The sequence below is a fragment of the Parus major genome, chromosome Z, assembly GCF_001522545.3.
Source record: "Parus major isolate Abel chromosome Z, Parus_major1.1, whole genome shotgun sequence".
Classification (NCBI taxonomy): Eukaryota; Metazoa; Chordata; class Aves; order Passeriformes; family Paridae; genus Parus; species Parus major.
The window spans coordinates 49,555,479-49,573,677 of NC_031799.1; the positions used below are offsets into that span (position 1 = coordinate 49,555,479).

The 18,199-nt window shown below is 34.3% G+C and overlaps 1 long non-coding RNA gene across 1 annotated transcript in view; it reads left to right on the plus strand.

The window, feature by feature from the left end:
- Window positions 1-249: 249 nt before the first annotated feature.
- The window catches only part of LOC107215960, a 42,701-nt gene continuing 24,751 nt past the window's right edge, over window positions 250-18,199 (plus strand). The window contains exons 1-2 of the long non-coding RNA XR_001525320.2: window positions 250-343; window positions 1,944-2,042. This is a non-coding gene — a long non-coding RNA (uncharacterized LOC107215960). The remainder of the gene's footprint in view (window positions 344-1,943; window positions 2,043-18,199) is intronic.

An 18,199-nucleotide genomic window follows, 5' to 3' on the forward strand; every position in this document is an offset into this window, starting at 1 on the left:
TTACCATGAGACTACATAACTTTTTAGAAAAAATACAGTTATCTGTCCTTGAAACACTAGTTCTACAAAATTAAAACTTAACTGCATGTGTAGCTGCACAGGTAGTTCTGTGTTTTGAATCTTACTCTGCAAATCACCAGTGAGAAGGACACCATTTTATTCAGGTGTTGCTCATGACTGATTAGACTGACAGGAAATAAAGCTATCAAAGCGCAGAGAAATAACAGAACTTGCATTTTTCAAGTACATTTCTCAGAATTTACATTTTATTTCGTAGCTCTCAGTAGACATTTGTGCCAATTGAGAGGCTTTGTTCTGAAGTGGTTCTGGATGTTTTTCCCAGGTATGACAAAGATAATTTTCTCATATACTTGCACATTATTTTGTGATTTTGAAAAACAAGCAAAATCAGAATTTCCATTTTTTCTATGTATATCAGAGGTAGTTTAGAAGATAGTTGGTATAATAGAATGTGATAAGATGTAAAACATGATGAGTGATTTTAAAAGTGACTTGGAAATTAACCATTCAAAGAACAGATGTGAGGTCATGGTGTATGAGGTTTTAACTCACTAAAGTGTCTCAAATTGTAATACCTTTCAAAAAAAAAGTTTGTGCTATTCTAAAAGATTGTCAGGGTGCACAGAGTGTGAGGCAATTGGATGACCTATGGTAGACATGGATTCAAACAAACATTTTAAATAAAACATTCTGATCTTCAAATATTTGAATTATATCCAATTATATACCATACACTTTTGTCTGTAAATGAGCTAGAGATGCAACTCATTCTGCAGGACTGAATGAGTGAATTTGTTCAACCAAGCTTAATGTTTCAAAACTTTATTTTCTAATTATTTCCATTATTTCACTGAAACTGCTTTATTAATACTTCAAGAAGTCATACTTCTACTCCGATCTGTATTGTTTTATAACAGGAGGGAGTTTTTGGTACTAAAATCTTCTACAAAAATTGAATAATTATTGCATAGTCCTCCAACGTGGAATGAAATTTTTTAGCAGTAATATTCATCAGCATAAACCATATCCATATTAACCCAAATATTCTAAAACACATGAAAGTCTTATCTGAAATGTCTTTATATCCTGAGCTTGTTGAGCACAACAAAAGAAAATTAGGCTTGACTAATAAATGAAAGTGTCTGAATGGTCAACACAGGGTAGCACCAGAGGTGTTTATCTTCTCTGTACTGAGTCTCTCAAAACTGTGTACTTTGAATTCAGAAATTGCTGCTTTTTCCACAAGAGACATGAAACAGTACAGATGAAACATGACTCAATCACAAATATAGGTATTATTTATAATTAGATTTTTTTTAAATACAGCATTACATACAAGAGATATAAACCAGAGACAAGATTTATCGTTAACTTAATTATAAATAAAATTTGCCGGTACTAACTAAAAACCATAGAAGAGCTGAGACCAGCAGTGACACAGTAAATGAAAAAACATGTTTACTTTTTATTTGTTTGGGGTTTTTTTCCTAAATCAGACAAAAATATAATAAAAAGTGGTGGAAAGAATTTGCTTCTACTTAGCATACTGTAGACAAAATTGTGAAGTAATAATAAATATATGGGTTGAATATGTGCATATCAACATGAACTGTGCTGAAATGCACAAATTTTGTTTCTAAAGAGGAGACAAAAATCCTAAAATATCAATTACAGATCTCAAAATATGAAGATATGGCAATTACAATTTTTTACAGTTGCAAAAAAACAACATCCTGGCAGTTGAATAATACAAAACTATTTTGATAGACTAGAAGGTGTTTTAGTTTTCTGAAAAAAAAAAATAAAAATTGCAAATCTTCAATTATATATTTTCTTATAAACTGTCTGCTGAACTGCCAGTAGGCTTAATGAGCTTTTTGGTGCAACAGATTCACCAATTCAGATTCATGTTTCCCTTCCAGATTAGATCTCTCTGGAAAGATATTCATGTGGAGAAAATTAGCCTGGGACATAGCAGAAGATTTCCAGGACTGTATTTTCTGCTGGCAGATGCATTTCAGGTATAAGGGGAAATGAATTTCACCTAAGGGAAATTAAAGATTCTGTATACAAACCACAATTTCAGTAACACATAAAAATGTAATAGAAAAAACACCTTACTTGGAGAAAAGTAAATTCGTTTAGTTATTCCCAAATGAAACACTTTAAAATGTGTTCTCTGATGAGAAAAAAAAAAGTTAAAATTTAAAAAATCTGTTTACATTGATAAGGGAAAAGTCTGATTTTTCACTAGAGAGATTCCAAAATTCTGCCAGTTATAGACAGAGCATTTCAATAGTCTTTTAAACTGTGAAAAATATCATTGAAATCCTATCTGTGTACCCTTCTTCACCTTTAGCATACAGAATTTACACAGCCAGCAGGCTATGGGTTTTAGTCTGAATTTAGAATGTCTACCTTGGAAAACAGCCTGGTAATATGGCTAAAGGTTCCATTCTGTAACTGGCTATAGTTTTCAGTAAAAAAGTGCTCTGTGAATAGCAGATGAAGAAAGATTTATTTGGTTCTTTAATGCAGGATATTTGTATCAGTAGCCACTGTAGAAAAATGCCTTTTAATGTAATACATATTATTTTCACGTTCAGTTTATGGAGTCTATGGGGAAATTACCTTCTCTGAGACTTCCATAAATATCAGAAACAGTAAAAATCAAAAAAGATTTTTTTTAACAACAGACTGTGATGGCTTAGTATTATAAGTTATCTGGGAGAATGTATTAATAAAATGTGCTAATAAACCACATTCAAATTCTAGGATGTTTCAGTCAAAATATATCTTAAAGGAAAAATGGCAAATCTGACAAATCAATTTATGATATTACAATTTACTTACAATAAATTTTCTAAAAAGTAAAATGAAAGCTCTGCCTGAAACTTTATAGTTTTGTATGATGTATTAAAGCAGTCAACACCCAGTCACTTAACCTCAAAGGCTCTGAGATATCTTTTGGACTCATGAGACTCAGGAACTGATGTAGAATTAAGCAATTAATAAAAAGAGGGCTGGAGGGTTTTTGGTCATTTTTTCATTTTCATTGTCTTTACAATGTCTTTTATATATTTAACAGAATATATTTATGCCTTGAATGTTTCTGATACAGTTTGAAAATGAGGTATTTTTCTTTTGTATAGAAGCGAATACAATTTAGCATGAAATAATTTTTTGTGAGATTGACAAGGAGCTGAAAAAAGAAAACTATTGACAGCTAGTGGGTGAATCACTGGTAAACGGTGCTGGTTAAAGGGCTCTCTTAGACATTGTGTTCCTTTGCTCTCTTCCAAACAAAGTCACAAAGTGTTAGCAAGGTGCTAAAGTTAGCTCAAATAATATTCATAGCCTGATACTTGGCTCCTATGTATTATGGACACAAAAAAATATTGTCTTTGGGACAAAATGGGAGAAAGGAAACTCAAAAGAAAGGAAATACCCAGCTAGATGGTACACATATTTATAACCAGACAACAAGGTGTATAATATAATGCATTACAGTTTCACAAACAATCAATACAAAATACTGGATATAAAATTACTTTTTGATTACCATTGTGAAAACACAAGCTTCTCAAATCATTCCTCACGCTACTATTGATTTTACTCTACTTTTTCTATTGCATTTTAAAAGCATTTCACATTTATTCCTAAGACTCCATTCTGCTTCTAAATGCTAAGTGAATGCACAAAGGAAAACAGGGAAGATTTAATGGTGGAGAGGTATGAATATTATTTTTCAAACTTTACTCTTTCTAACGCAGCTTGTTTAAGTCTGAAATACATTTCCCTAGTCACATTATACAGAGGAACAACCAGAATTTTCCTAACCTTTTAACCCCTTCATTCATTTAATGCTGTTAGCCTTTACCACTCCATAGCAGCTTTCTATCATGTGGTACTTTGCTTCCTGCCAGTTCCCATGGCAATGGTCAGGCCATGTGTCAAATGAAAGAGTGATATACTATAGTCATATCTCAAAGCTAGTAAGTGGGTTCTTTTATTTTTCATTTGTCAATTTTTCAAATACTCAGCAACAATCACAGTACTTCTGCCTCTTTTCCAGTGAGGTGAGCTAGAAAACTTAAAGACAAGGACAAAGTCTTAGGAATACTTTTTCTTATTGTATTAACTTTTTTCTTCTGTGAACTTAGGTATAAACATAAAGAATTACTTTCAAAATAGGGAATGGTACAAATTTCTCTCAATACCTACCTGTTGGTGAGACCAGTGTGTGCATCTTGTTATTTTTTCCATTATCTTGAACATGTCAGTGTTTTCAGTCTGTTGCAGTTTTACAAGTGTTAGTTGGCAGAGTATTGGAAATTTCTCTCGGAAGGAAGGACAATTACTTTTATCAAGCATCAGCACAATGCCCAGGCTAACAGTGAGAAGAACTACTGTACAGTTAGAAATTCAAAGGAATAGTTGTTAACAGAGTGCAGTTCTCTAAAATGTACCTATGCCATGACTTGCAAGAAAATTAATTACACAATGATGAAAATGGGGAAAAAATTAGTTTCAGGAGTGATGAGAAACAGATGCAAAAGAAAGTCATCTGGAACATATGCCCTGATCAAGATTTTGATGAAAACTTCATCAAAACACCAATGTGTGTAAAAATTCTGCTGACGATAGGAAATCTTTTTCTACCGAGAGATTAAATGTACAAGGAGCACTGTACTTCATATTATCCTACATTGGACACAAGTGTGAAAATGATATGGCTAAGACAATTTCAAATAACACCCAACCATAAATCAAGATGTCAGAAAGGTTGGGTGCTTGAAAAATAATATAATAATCAAAGTTTTGATGTTGACATTCAAATAGGACACTACAGAGCAGAATAAGAAATAAGAATACTAATCTGGCCATTGGTTTGCCAGATTCCAATTGTGGAAATTTCTCATATACACAATATTTGTTCAGCTACTATGAGGTAGAGGTATTTACAGGAAACACAGCCTCCAATTAGAAATGAGATTATTTGTGGTCTGTGATAAATATAGAAAGTTGACGCATGTTTAAAGGAACTGCAGTTGTTTCTTATATTTAGAGCAAATATGGTGACCATAAAAGGAGTTTTCTTATAGGGTAAATAAATAATATGGTCATTTTACCTCAGCTATTATAGCAAAATTACTTTAAAACAATGTCAAATTGATTTGTATTGATTTTTTAAATTGTAACCATGATGTTATCAACTTTTTATTTGAATAGCAAGCAGCAAAGACTGGAAGAATTCACTACATCTGGATTATATTAGTGCATTTCCTCTTTGTAAGAAGGGTACAATGTGCCAAGGGGTTGCCATATTATCTTTGCTCTTTATATTAAATTATTTGTTTTTAAAAAGCTTTTTCAAGAACTCATTCATGAATTAACAACCTTCAGCTCTACAGTGAGTAGGTGTTCTAACATACATGTAAAGACTCCATCCCCTCAACCTTGAAATCATTAAATAAAGAGAGAAAACCCAACAAACAGACAAAAAAATCATTCTTTTGATGTTTAAGAAAATATCCTAAAGCATTGCATCTAATTGTTGTCTTCACTAGGGGATTTGTTTGCCTATTTGTTAAATCTCAGGCAAGGACTACTTTTCCTCATCAGTTATCAGACTGGATTCATGTCTTTATAAAACATGTAATTAATTAGAGATTTCACAGATAATACAGTGGAAGACATATTAGTGCATTCAGCCATAAATGTATGAAGCTTAGTCATGGAATTTGGAAAATTCAATTTTTTCAAAAAGTTAGAATTTATTCTACTGTAAAAAGCTTTATACATTATCCTCTTGACCTCTTGTAAAAATCTGATGCTCAGTGAGATTTTTGATTAACCTTCCTAGTCATAGCACAACATTCAGAATCCACTCATTTGTTTCTCTTTTTTGAGTTTTGTCTTTAAAGAGAAAGAAATTACCTCAATACATGTGTTGATAATTGTTTCACATGCTGTAATTTCATACCGGTATTTAACATGCATATGAATTGCACCAAATAAAAGTCAAAGACAAGATCAGGGATTCATGAATAAAAATAACTTATTGTAAGCTTTACTTCACCATTTAGAATCTTGCTTTCAGATTTTTAAGAACAGAAAGTATGTTTTCATTTTATCTGTAAGTGCAAATATACTCAATTTTTTTAATCCAAGATTGTATCCTTAATGTTCATTGTTTTCTTGATCACCTGTTCATGATTACCATTGAACTTTGGTCAATGGTGCAGTCTGTTTTGGTGCTGATTTGTGTTGCAATTTTCCACCATCTGATCTCTGTCCTGAGCTAGTAATCCATAGTAACTTTCAGAATAAGTGTTAATAGACGAGAAAGAAACACACATGCTACAAAAATTAAAATATTCTTCAACATTTTATTTTCAGTTTAATTTTTCTAATGGGTATTAATTAATTATGGACTATGTAACCATATATATTTTTCAGAAGAAAATAATACTTTACATGGATTTTTTAAAGTGCCTATTTTTCTCTCGTAGCTTTCAACTGCACCTTTACTCTGAACAGCTTTCCATCCTGATTGAAAAAAGGGACTGCTGTATTTGACAGTGATGAGAAACATAGTTTCTAAGAATATCAAAACATTCTCATGTAGTGGAACTGCATCACCAGAACAGATGACATAACTAGTTTTATTAAAATGAGTAGATGTTTTCGCATGAAACGTTTCATTCCTAGCCTCATCATACCTGATTTTTGGACAGGCATGAACAGATGGAGATAAGTTATAAGGGAACAATGATATCTAGATACTGTGATAACAAGGTTTATGGAAAGAGGCTGAAATAGCCCCCATTGTGTCATCTCATACCAGTGAAAACTGATGGGATGTGTGATTAGAGTCCTCAACTCAGAGTTGCCTCAAGGCCAAGGAGAATCATCTGTTCCCCATGATCACAGAGTGTGTTAAGAAAGGCAATAGGTTTAAATTGCTCCAGGTGTGGTTGGAGTGGGTATAAAAAAACTCAGTATACAAATAGGGTGAGCTAAGTACAGGACATTTCACAGCCTGTCACATACAGCTATGCAATCTCATCCCTGGAAATTTTATGTGCAGCCTAGCAGCTCTCCAAAACATTGTATTTCTTCTTTTCAGTTGGAAGTTGAATAAAATTATCCTTTGTTATCCTTTGTCTTGGTCTGAAGTTAGAGAGAGCAAATTGCCACCGATTTTTGGAATGCTGGAATTCACTATTTTATCTTCTCTATATTAAGAAGAGATACTGAATTATGTGTTAGTGTAAAGCTGAACCTGAAGTATTCATTACTACTGTACCTCTAAGAAACTGGGATTTAGGACAAGACAGCATCATGACTTTTCTATTTTTACTATTAATAACAGATACTTTTGTCATTCTTGCTCATATTCAGTAGTGTTCTGTAAGATTTGTTTTCATTTTGTTTGGAAAACTGGAGACAGACACAAATTTCCACTATAACAGCTGCACTATCTGGCAGCTGATGTAGTGGCATTATAGTTCAGTATTAACTTCATTCATATTTTATACATCATCTGCCACTGTAAATCAGGAGTGGGATCTCATTATCAAAAATCTTGCTCATTTTTTTTCACAATCCTTATTTATGGGTGGTTAATTTTTTTAAACAAATACAATGATGAAAATATTTAGGGTCTTTGTAATTATAGTATCTTTAATATGTGAAAATAAAATGTCTGTAATAGTAAAACAGCAGAAATTAATAAATTAACATTCTGAGAACAGAAAGTATTTGATAAAATAAATCTAGAATTGAAAGATTATATATTAAAATATATAAATATATAATATATATTTATAATATATTTATATATAATATATATAATATATATATTTATATATAATATATAAAATATAAAATAATATATAATATATAAAACACTTAGTAAGGAAATATTCACACCCTTCTCTCTCTCTCTTTTGTAATAAAATCTGAGGGTATAGTCACCTTTTGATTAGTTAATACTCCTACCTGTTCTGATATCTGATCAGAAGTTGAAAAAAGGAAATATATGTTATTCTCTGATTTAAAGTGACAGATGATGGATCAGAAATGCCCACTAACAGACTTACCAGTTAAAATCAAAGCAAAGTGCTTATCACATTCAGTGAAATATGAGTCCTCTGTGTCACTGGTCATACTACTGAGCTGCTGTTCAGTGTCAGGTTGAAAGTCCTGCTGGAGATGATCCAAACATATTAAAGAAATGGGTAAAGTCATGAAACTAGGATAACAGCATGCTTATAAAATCACAGATTTTCAGTTTTTATACATGGATGGATCTGTGTGACACTATCATATGTACATGATAGTGCTTGCTTCTTGCATCTTGCTTTGTTTATTATATCACTTCCTACTTGCATTCTAATTTTCCAGCCTTGAGTGCTGAGGTCACTCCACATGTTTAATGAAATCTGTTAAAAATTTCCAGATCTCTTCAAGTAAGCAGACCTACCACAGATTCAGTTCTCTCTCCCTTGACTTTATTAGACACAAAATATAATTTTTACTCTGACAGAGTAAGCGTTTGCTTTATCAGAAAGCATATTAGTGTATGTCTCAGCATAATGTGCACCAGCATCTGAGATTATGACTAATTTGTTCTGCTATTAAGTGAAAGATAAATTTATTTCAGTACATAGATATGGAACATCATGTTACTTAGGAACTACTTGTTGTCTCATCCTAAGTCTGTGACAGTCTGGAACCTTTTAGTGCATAAAATTATATTTCGGGTAACGACTAGGCAGAGAGTCGTTCACAGAGAAGATAAAATTGTGATAAACAGGAATTCTGTAAGAACATTACAAGAGTTCAGTACCATAAACTCACATAAGTTTTACAGTCTTTACTTTTGTCTTATCTCTTCTCAATCTGGCATATGGAGGTAATGGAATTGGAAGACAACAGACAGTGTTTTTTTGTGAAGTTGTTTTGATTAAAGCACACGGAAATATGGAATGGTCATGGTTATGACTGGAAGCGTGCCTGAAGGTCATCTAGTTTTAACTCTCCTGCCATGGGCATCAACACATTCTACCAGGACAGGTTGCTCAAAGCCCCATTCAACCTATCCTCGAACATTTTCAGGCATCCACAACTTCTCAGGGTAACAAATTTCAGTGCCCCACCACTCCCAGAGGTACAAATCTCTTCCTAATATCTAATCTATCCTGCTTTCACTTTAAAACCATTCCCACTTACACTGTCACTCCATGAATTTCTAAAAGATCTTAGCATGTCCTCTTAGGGAACCATCAGACAAAGGAGGATTGGTTGAGGATGTGAAGATTGGGGGTGGCCTTGGCCACAAGTGACCATGAAATGGTGATATTTAGAGTCCTGTGTGGAGAGAGCAGAGCAAATACAAATAGAAACCTGGACTTAAGGAAAGATAACTTTAGATTCCTAAAGGACCTGCTCAGAGGAATTCCATGAGTTAGGTGTCTAGAACATTGGGGGATCCAAGAGATCTGGGTTAATATTCAAGTATCATTTCCCCCACACTCAATATCTCCATCAGTAACACACCACACTAAAAGGGCAGGAGACCTGGGTGGATGAGCAAGAAGCTTCTGGCAGGAAAAGAAGAAGGAAGTTTATGAAGTATGGAAACAGGAAGAGGGTGTTTGGAAGGAGCAAAGGAGCATTGCCAAAGTATGCAGGGATGTGACAGAGATGGCTAAGGTCCTTTTAGAATCAAATCTCACAAAAGATATCAAAAACAACAAGAAAAGGCATCTTTAAATGCACTAGCAGCAAGACTAAAGAAAATGTTCTGCTGCTATATTGGGTGGGTTTTCTGGTGTTGAAGAAAAGGTGGAGTTACCAAATGCCTTCTTCGTACCAATCTTCACTGAGAGGGTAGAGCCAGACGCTTTTCAGTGGTGCACAGTAAAAGGGCAAATGGAAAAGGGCACAACCTAAAGCACAGAAACTCCATCTGAACATGAGGAAGAACTTCTTTACATTGAGGGTGACCTTAAACAGCCCTGGAACAGGCTGCCCAGAGATGTTGTGGAGACTCCTTGTCTCAAGATATTCAAAATCGACCCGGACAAGATCCTGTGCAGCTTGCTCCAGATGAACCTGTTCTAGCAAGGTGGGGGGACTGGATGATCTCCAGAGGACACTTCCAACCCCAACCATTACCTTTCTGTGGTTCTGTGATTCTGTGATCTTTCAGATGCACTTGCACATGTATGTGAATAGCGGCACACGTTTCATCTTCCAGTCTAATATTCAATGGACACATTAAATTTTAAGCCACTAAATAAAAGCCCCAGTAGAAAGTCTGTGTTATAAACCTCTGTCCTGTAACAACAGGACCCAAAGAAGAGGCCTGAAGTTGTTTCAGGGAAGGTTTAGATCTGATAGGAGGAAAAGGTGGTTCATCCAGAGGGTGGCTGGACACTGGAACAGGCTCCCCAGGGAAGTAGTCACAGCAGACAGAATTCAAGAAGTGTTTGGACAACACTTTCAGGGTCATGCTGTGACTCGGTGATGATCTGTGCAGAACCAGGAGCTGGACTTGATGACCCTTGTGGGTCCCTTCCAACTCAAGATAGTTTGTGATTCTCTGAGGCTGTAAAGCCTGCAGAGTTGTGTTAATTATATACTAGTTTCAATATAAAGGTTTGTTTAGGCTGCTGCACAAGAAAGATAGTGTGCAGCTGCTGTGTTAAGCTGCAGCTTTCACTGCAGCTTGCCTTCCCAAGAGAGGCCATGACCACTTTAGACGACTTATGTCCAAACACCTTGCCCAATCTTAATGAGTAAGTGGGGTTCCAGTGGATAGGATTCAAGGTCACAAATCCCACACAGAGGATGGCCATGTTTCTACCTGGGACCTACAGCTAGTGTTACTGGGTCCTAAAACCCACCAAGACATGTTCATCCTAACTGCTGTTCCTACCAGAGACCTCCAGGAATCCCAGACAGCATAGGCAGTTCTTATCATTTCAGAAACACAGAATTTAGAGTCAGAAAAATAACATGTGATATACTTGGTTAAGGGAAAGGTGACTTAAAGAATTGGAGTCCCACTGCAATTCTAATAAGCCTGCTCACTTTCCTCTGCAATTCTTATTGGAAAGAATAAGATCAGCCAAAACTTGAAAACTTTGCGACCTCCTACTCTTGGATTTCTTACTGCAGCCTTTCTCCAGTTGCTGCAAACTAAATCCTAAGCAGAAAATTGAAAATATTACAAATAGTACTCAATTTTGCATTTCATCAGGTTACAAAAAACTTTTCCAGTTATACACTGTAGAAAGGAAAAGCATATTTTTGACATTGTATTTGATCAAACAGTAAGCTAGAGTCAGTTTTTGCCATTATAAACCCCATTTTTTTCTATAATAAAAAAGTGGCTAATGCAATGGAAAAAGGCTAAAGAGCTTTCTAGTTAAAAGATATAGTCATTACTTCATACCTTACTTGAAACCAACAGTTAACACTTAGTTCATCTGCAATCTACCTGAATATCCAATCAATCCTTGTAAGAGAGCATCTTTTCTATGTCATTTTATAAGATAGACAAAGTGAGCACTCTTTAAATGCTTTTTTTCCCTAGCAGAATTTGGTAGGACCTTGTAAAATTATGGTATACCAGAAGACATGCTCATATTGAAGTCTTTCTTATCTCCTGTCTTTACTAAAATCCATACTTTATCTACAGTTTATCTTCCATAACTGATACAATGCTAAAAAAAGAGATTGTTTTAGGAAGACTGAGGAGTGCCATTTGGAAACTAAGCACAATCAATTGTATGTTTACATTATTGTAATTTGAAGACACATAAATACATATATAAGAAGACCTAAAAATACATATTTTAATGGTCCATTAGAGAATCTTCATGCACACAAATTTAATTAAAAGCCAATGCAATTTCACATACATGAAAATACTCAAATGCTTCAACAGCACAGTAATATTTTCTAAGCTAAGTTTTTAACAAATGGGACATGCTATGAGACTCTCTTGCATGTGTTCATGGCAGAAGGACCTATAATAGGAATATTTTCAGGTTACAAAGTGCTCTCTGTAGGATATTAGTTGCTAGACTGCTGTTTTAAACTTCTCCCAGCTATCTTGAATACACAGTTAACCATTGTCTCATCTAGTTTTTCAGTGCTGCTAGGGTAACAACACTGCTGGGATTAACGTACAGCATGATGTTGTCACGTTTTCAGGTACAGAGTTAATGCTGAATATTTCACCTACAGGAGATCCTGACAGAGCATCAGATACAGTAAAACCAGACCCAAGGACAGTAAAAGCAATAACTATTTTCTCTCTGGCAAAATAGCACAGAACTGCTTCAAACAGAAGTCCCAGGAGCACAGGGTTTATGGGGTAAACCAGAAATTTCAGGCTAATCTGAAACAGTTGTCATGGTGTGTGGAGCTACATTCTCACCCCTGTCCATTGGTTTCCTTCACATCAAAACAAAGATTTGAGGGTGGTGGGTTTGGAAACAGACCCAGTCCCAAGCTCTCACCTCAATCTCAGCACAGAAATCTAGTGCAGACAAAATACACACCTGAAGAATGATTTGGGAACTACTGCTGGGCACCTCACATATCACTATGACTCCAGGACATTTGACACTTTAGCTTCAGCATTTTCCAAAGGAATATCTGTTGAGGTTGAAGAACAGGAGAACAGGTGAAACTAGAATTCACAAGAATTGATAAAAATGGAGGGGAAGGATAAGGGGATGATTAATTGGCAAAGAAGAAATCAATAAAAATATGGAACTATTTTTTTATTGAGGGGAGTGACACAAATTCTTATTGAGAGCACAAATTCTTCCAACTTCCATAAAAAAGGAAATTTTCCAGGCAAACCACCACAGCCAAGTATATTTTGAGAAAAAAATTAACAGAGGCCATGATGTCCTATTTCTCATTTGCTTTTTTATAACTTTCTAAATCTAAGTTTTTTAAACTACCATGGAGAGAGTTTCTTTCAGATATTTTCAAAAAAATTATGATATATTTGTATTTCACAAGAATGATGGTAACTTACATTCTTTAAGATTTTCACCATAATTTGAAAATACTAAACAGTGTTTTTTTAGATCCAATACCAAGGATGGTGTTATTACAGCAGCTTGTGTGAAACAAACCATATATGCAAGACATGGCACAATGAACTGAATTCCAAATAATGACACTTATCACAACAAAAATGCTAGATGAGTGGGGAAACAGAAGGAAGATGTGAAGCATGTATTCAAAAAATTTAGCTGTCAAAGTGTAGGGCTTAGGATGAGGAACAATGCATCTGTATCAGTCTTCAGCCTCAAAGTTACTTATTTTTATTGTAAAAATTGTCTTATACTCTTTAAGTATGAAGGAAAACAGTGTTTAATTAATTTATTGACACAAATAGGGGCCTGAGCAAAATGGAAAAATGGCTTACTGCAAATATTAAATTTGAAACAGACTCACATTTGATTTAATAAATGTATCTCCTGAAATCACACCTTGTGTCCAAAAATTTCTCTCCTATGCTTTTAGATTCAACTCAGACATATCTAAGGATTAATGGCTTGCCTAAAACCCAAAAGAGCAGTTCTAAAGAAAAACTCACGAGGCTTCCATTTCTATTATTTCCCAGCTATAGTCAGCAGTTCACAGAATGATCATAGCCAATGAGCTTGAGCTGGTTTTCCAGTAATCTCACCATAAATCTTCTTGGTCCACTTTTGAAAGTAAATGATTTCCCATAAAGTCCACTGATAAGCCCTAGGTAATACTAAGAGAGAAATAACAAAGCCATCTTATAAAACAAAGCAATTGTGACTTTTTTATTTAAATAACAACAACAAAAACACACAAAAAACAACACTAAAAAAAACCGACCAGCCCCACAACCCCCCACCATCAACAACCCTTTATTTTCCTTTTTTCCTTCCCCCTTTCTTTTTTTAAGCAGAATATCTGAACTGTGTGTAGTATTTTGGCCACTGTTGATGCACAAGGTCTGATGTACTTGAGAAGTGGCTTACTGGCAAGGTTAACAGAACCTGAAGGATATGCCAAGGCTAGTCTACAAATAATATTAAATAGCAACCTGTTTTTCCCCATCTCCCTTCCTGTGAAATATTGCCTTAATTTGAATAATAAATCTGGGAAGGGAAAGCTCTGTTGGTATTTGAAAACTCTCTGATACATTTTTGAGCCTACAGTCAGTATATTTTTTCAGTAAGAAAGGTATTGCCTATTTTGAACTGAAAAGCTGTATAATATAAGGAAGCTTTATCATTCAAGTGACATGAAATAAATCTCATTAGCACAGACTCCACTGTAATTTAACCAAGAAAATGAGTGTTTTTTAGCATAGTAAGATTGACTAAATGAAAATGAAAGGAAAATATGTGCTAGTTTATCTGCATAGTAAGAACAATTGTATAGGACAAACTATCTAAAATAAATAAACCTTAAAATCCCCCCCAAAAAAACATTCACATGATCTTTTATATCTAAAATATTTGATTCTGAGCCTTTTTCTTCTGAGTTACAGAAATTGTTCCATTTTCCAAGAGAAATAAAACTGAATATGGTAAGCCAATTAAATTTAAAGAGCACAAGCTGCAACTCTGTATTATTTGGTTTTCAACAAAACAGATCTAAATTCTGTCAGCATGATCCCTAAATTGTCATTAATACCAGAGACTAAATGCTGTCTATTGTAAAGAAGCCTCAATTCTAAAGCAACACTCAGAACCATGTACAAAAACATAAGTACGTAAAGTGCAGGCATAAATCTCAGTGGTTCCAAGTAAATGGAAAATAAAAAGGGTGAATGAGAGGCATGGATGATTTTCCTTATTTCCAAGTGTCTGGTTTAAACTCAGATATGTTAAGTGTGCAAGGAGTGGAAATGGTCCAAATCACAATCTTTGGCTGTACTAGAAAATAAGCCCAGTAAGGACTTTTTTCTCTAAGAGATAACGAGAGCACTTTTCTGGGTGAGTTGGTGCCTATATTTGTTTTCAGATTTAAAAGACACCTTATGTCATGGAGATGAACACCAATATCACATCCAAAAAGTAGCAGCAGAAATGCATTTGAACAAGGTAGAATGATAACTTGGGGATAGTAGAGCTAGTTCCAAAGCTGAGTTTTAAGACTGGTGAATTTTGTACTTCCATAATAGAGGCAGATACTCATCCCTGGGTAGGGACAGTAATTATGTCGTGCATAAAGGACTGCATTCAAAGACAGAAAACAAGAGATAACCAAGATTTTTTTTCCCTCTTAAGTCATCCAGAAACATTCAGGAACACAACTTCAACAGTATTTTCCACTGACTGTTAATAACACTAATACAGACCAAGGTTCCAGCACACTTTTTCCTAAGTCAATGCATCCTGAATTTCGAGGCTTTCTTTTTCATCTGGAATTCAGATCCAGTGTTTCCTTGGGAAGTGAGTCTTTTGCCTCCTTGACAACTTGGTATGCAACACATGGGCAGGGTTAGGGAAGTAAAAGGAGAATTTTGGAAATTTTACATAAGGTTTGAGCAGTGCAGACATTATGCATTTCCTCTAACTTTTTTTTGCAAGTAGAATATGTCTGTGCCAATTTGATTCACATAAATACAAATTTAGACAAGTGTAAGTGAAGAATCATTAGAAATTACAACTTTTTCTATCTGTTAATAGGTATGTCAGATCACATAGACAAATACTCTTTAATATCCACAATACATGCAATGAAAATTAATCATTTGTAAAAGAGTAAGCAAGGAACAAAGTTTCTATTTTTTTAAATATAATGTGAATACTTGTTGAACATGGACTAAGTTCATTCACTATAATTCATGTGTTCAATTGTGTTCTCCCTAATCACTTCTTATATTTAAAGGACTCCAGTGGTTTGAATTTTCCCATTAGTATAGTGTAACTTGTGATTTTTGTTTAATAATTTCCTATTGACAATCTATGTATGGTTCCAGCATATACCTGATCAATGCAGAGTTAAACCCTACCTGAACCATATTTTGTTTCCTTAGACTTCTGTCCTTCACAGTAAAACACACTGATGCTGATAGAAAGCAATTGAAATTTACTGTATAATATCATAATACCATAGTAACAGAGATGAGATCATCTTTTGCAAACAAAATTGTCAGCTAGATGAGACTCACTATCAGTGGCCAGGCCATTCCTACAAAATGGTTTGAAAAACATCATTGTATGACAACATGATAAGCAACACAGATTAAAGCCACTGGATGATCTGTGTGTAGCAAATTCCCTACCTGGCACCAAAGAAGAATTCAGTTGAACCTTCAACATAGTTATTGAAAAAGAAAATCCCTTTTCCTTCAGCAGGAAGACCACAGTTTTATCTTCCTCCTTCTCTTTTTTTATTTTTTTCCCCTGAAAGCTGCATTTTCTTATTTCAGCATTTCATGAGTTTGTTTTAACAATCTCATCAGAAGACACCAGTAATTTAATTTATTTAAAATCTATTGAAGCAAAGTAACTGACTCTTTGATTAGGACCATAAAATACAATAAGCTGAAAATCAGGAAGGTGTATGTCTGAATTATTCTTATTTATTTAGACAACACCTGTTTGTCAGTCTTCTGATGGAATAGTTTAAAAAATGTTCCTACTGCACATAGAAATGCAATCTGTCATATTATTACTTGCACTATTTATAACTACACAGCTGAGTTTCAACTCCAGTTTCCCTTTCAGATGTAGCCTGCTGCTGGATGAAATTCATTGGTCACATATAGATAGATAGATAGATAGATAGATAGATAGATAGATAGATAGATAGATAGATAGATAGATAGATAGATAGATAGATAGATCGATCGATCCTGGACTGATCCATATTTTTAAATAGTTCAATATTTATAAAAACAATAAAGATAATAATCATTGTAAGGACTTTGAGAGAAGCAGGGTTATCTCAATATAATAGGACACAAATAAAATATGTACTGGGTTAAACAGGGGGTCAAAAAAAATCACCAGCAATATACACACTGCTGTCAGAAGACATTTAAGCTTTACGTTCTTCCTCCCATTTCATGCAAAATATCCAAATCCACTGTTGTAAGGAAGCTTGGATATACTGTGCCTAGTTTACCTGTTCCCACCATGATGCATACATGGCACTTGTTAAGTGTCACTGGGTTTGTCAGTTGCAACACTGCACTCACTGTACTCCTACACATGTTAGATTGCTTTCTCTGCTCTTTGTTTTTATTTCCATTACTTTTGGCAACTTATTAATTAAGGATATTTCGTGTTGCTGTTGCAAATTCATTTGTCATGTTTCTTATTTACAGAGATTTTCAAAATTGTATTTTATTTTTGACATTACAGCTTCTTTCAGATTTGATATTATTTTGTTTACATGCTGTATTAATCTGTTTAAATGCATTGTTATATATGTTATCTAAAAAAAGTTGTGAGTAATAGGCATAGGCAGAAATAATGTGCATGATGTGGGGGGTCAGGTGGTGATTTTAAAATTCGGTATTGGACATTAAATTAATAACAAAGAAGACAAATGAGGGGAAAGAAAAAAATAAATAATTCCCTTAAAAATGTTCCCTCTTTACAATGATGCATAGTATTAGTTCATTAGATATTAGATATTCAATGATCCTTGTTCCTGAAATTTAAGCTCCAAGCATATTTTGTTTTGTGGATAGGCAGACAATTGCTAAGCTATTAAGACAGACACAAGGTTATAAAGCAATTATATGGAAAAAGCTGTGTTCTCCTACTTCTGAAAATTAAACTTCTGATTAGTTTAATCATCCATTTCTGTTGATGAAATATCCTTAACCTTTTACTACAATAAATGTGCATTTATACACCCACTCACATGAGTAAGCAGTCCAGAAATAGCAAATGTAAAGAAAGGTAAAAGAGGATAAGAAGGAACAAAGATCTTTCATTTCTCATGTTATCTAGTAGATTACATTTTCCTTCTTTTGCCACATCAGATGGAATTGGGGTTGACAGTTTCTCTTGTGATATGTTCTCCGTTCAAGTCAATTCATAGTTGTCTTAATGACAAGTATGGTTGCTAGACACATGAAAAATCTTGGCTCAAAGATGCATCAGTGTTATTGATTTGCTAAATTAACATATCA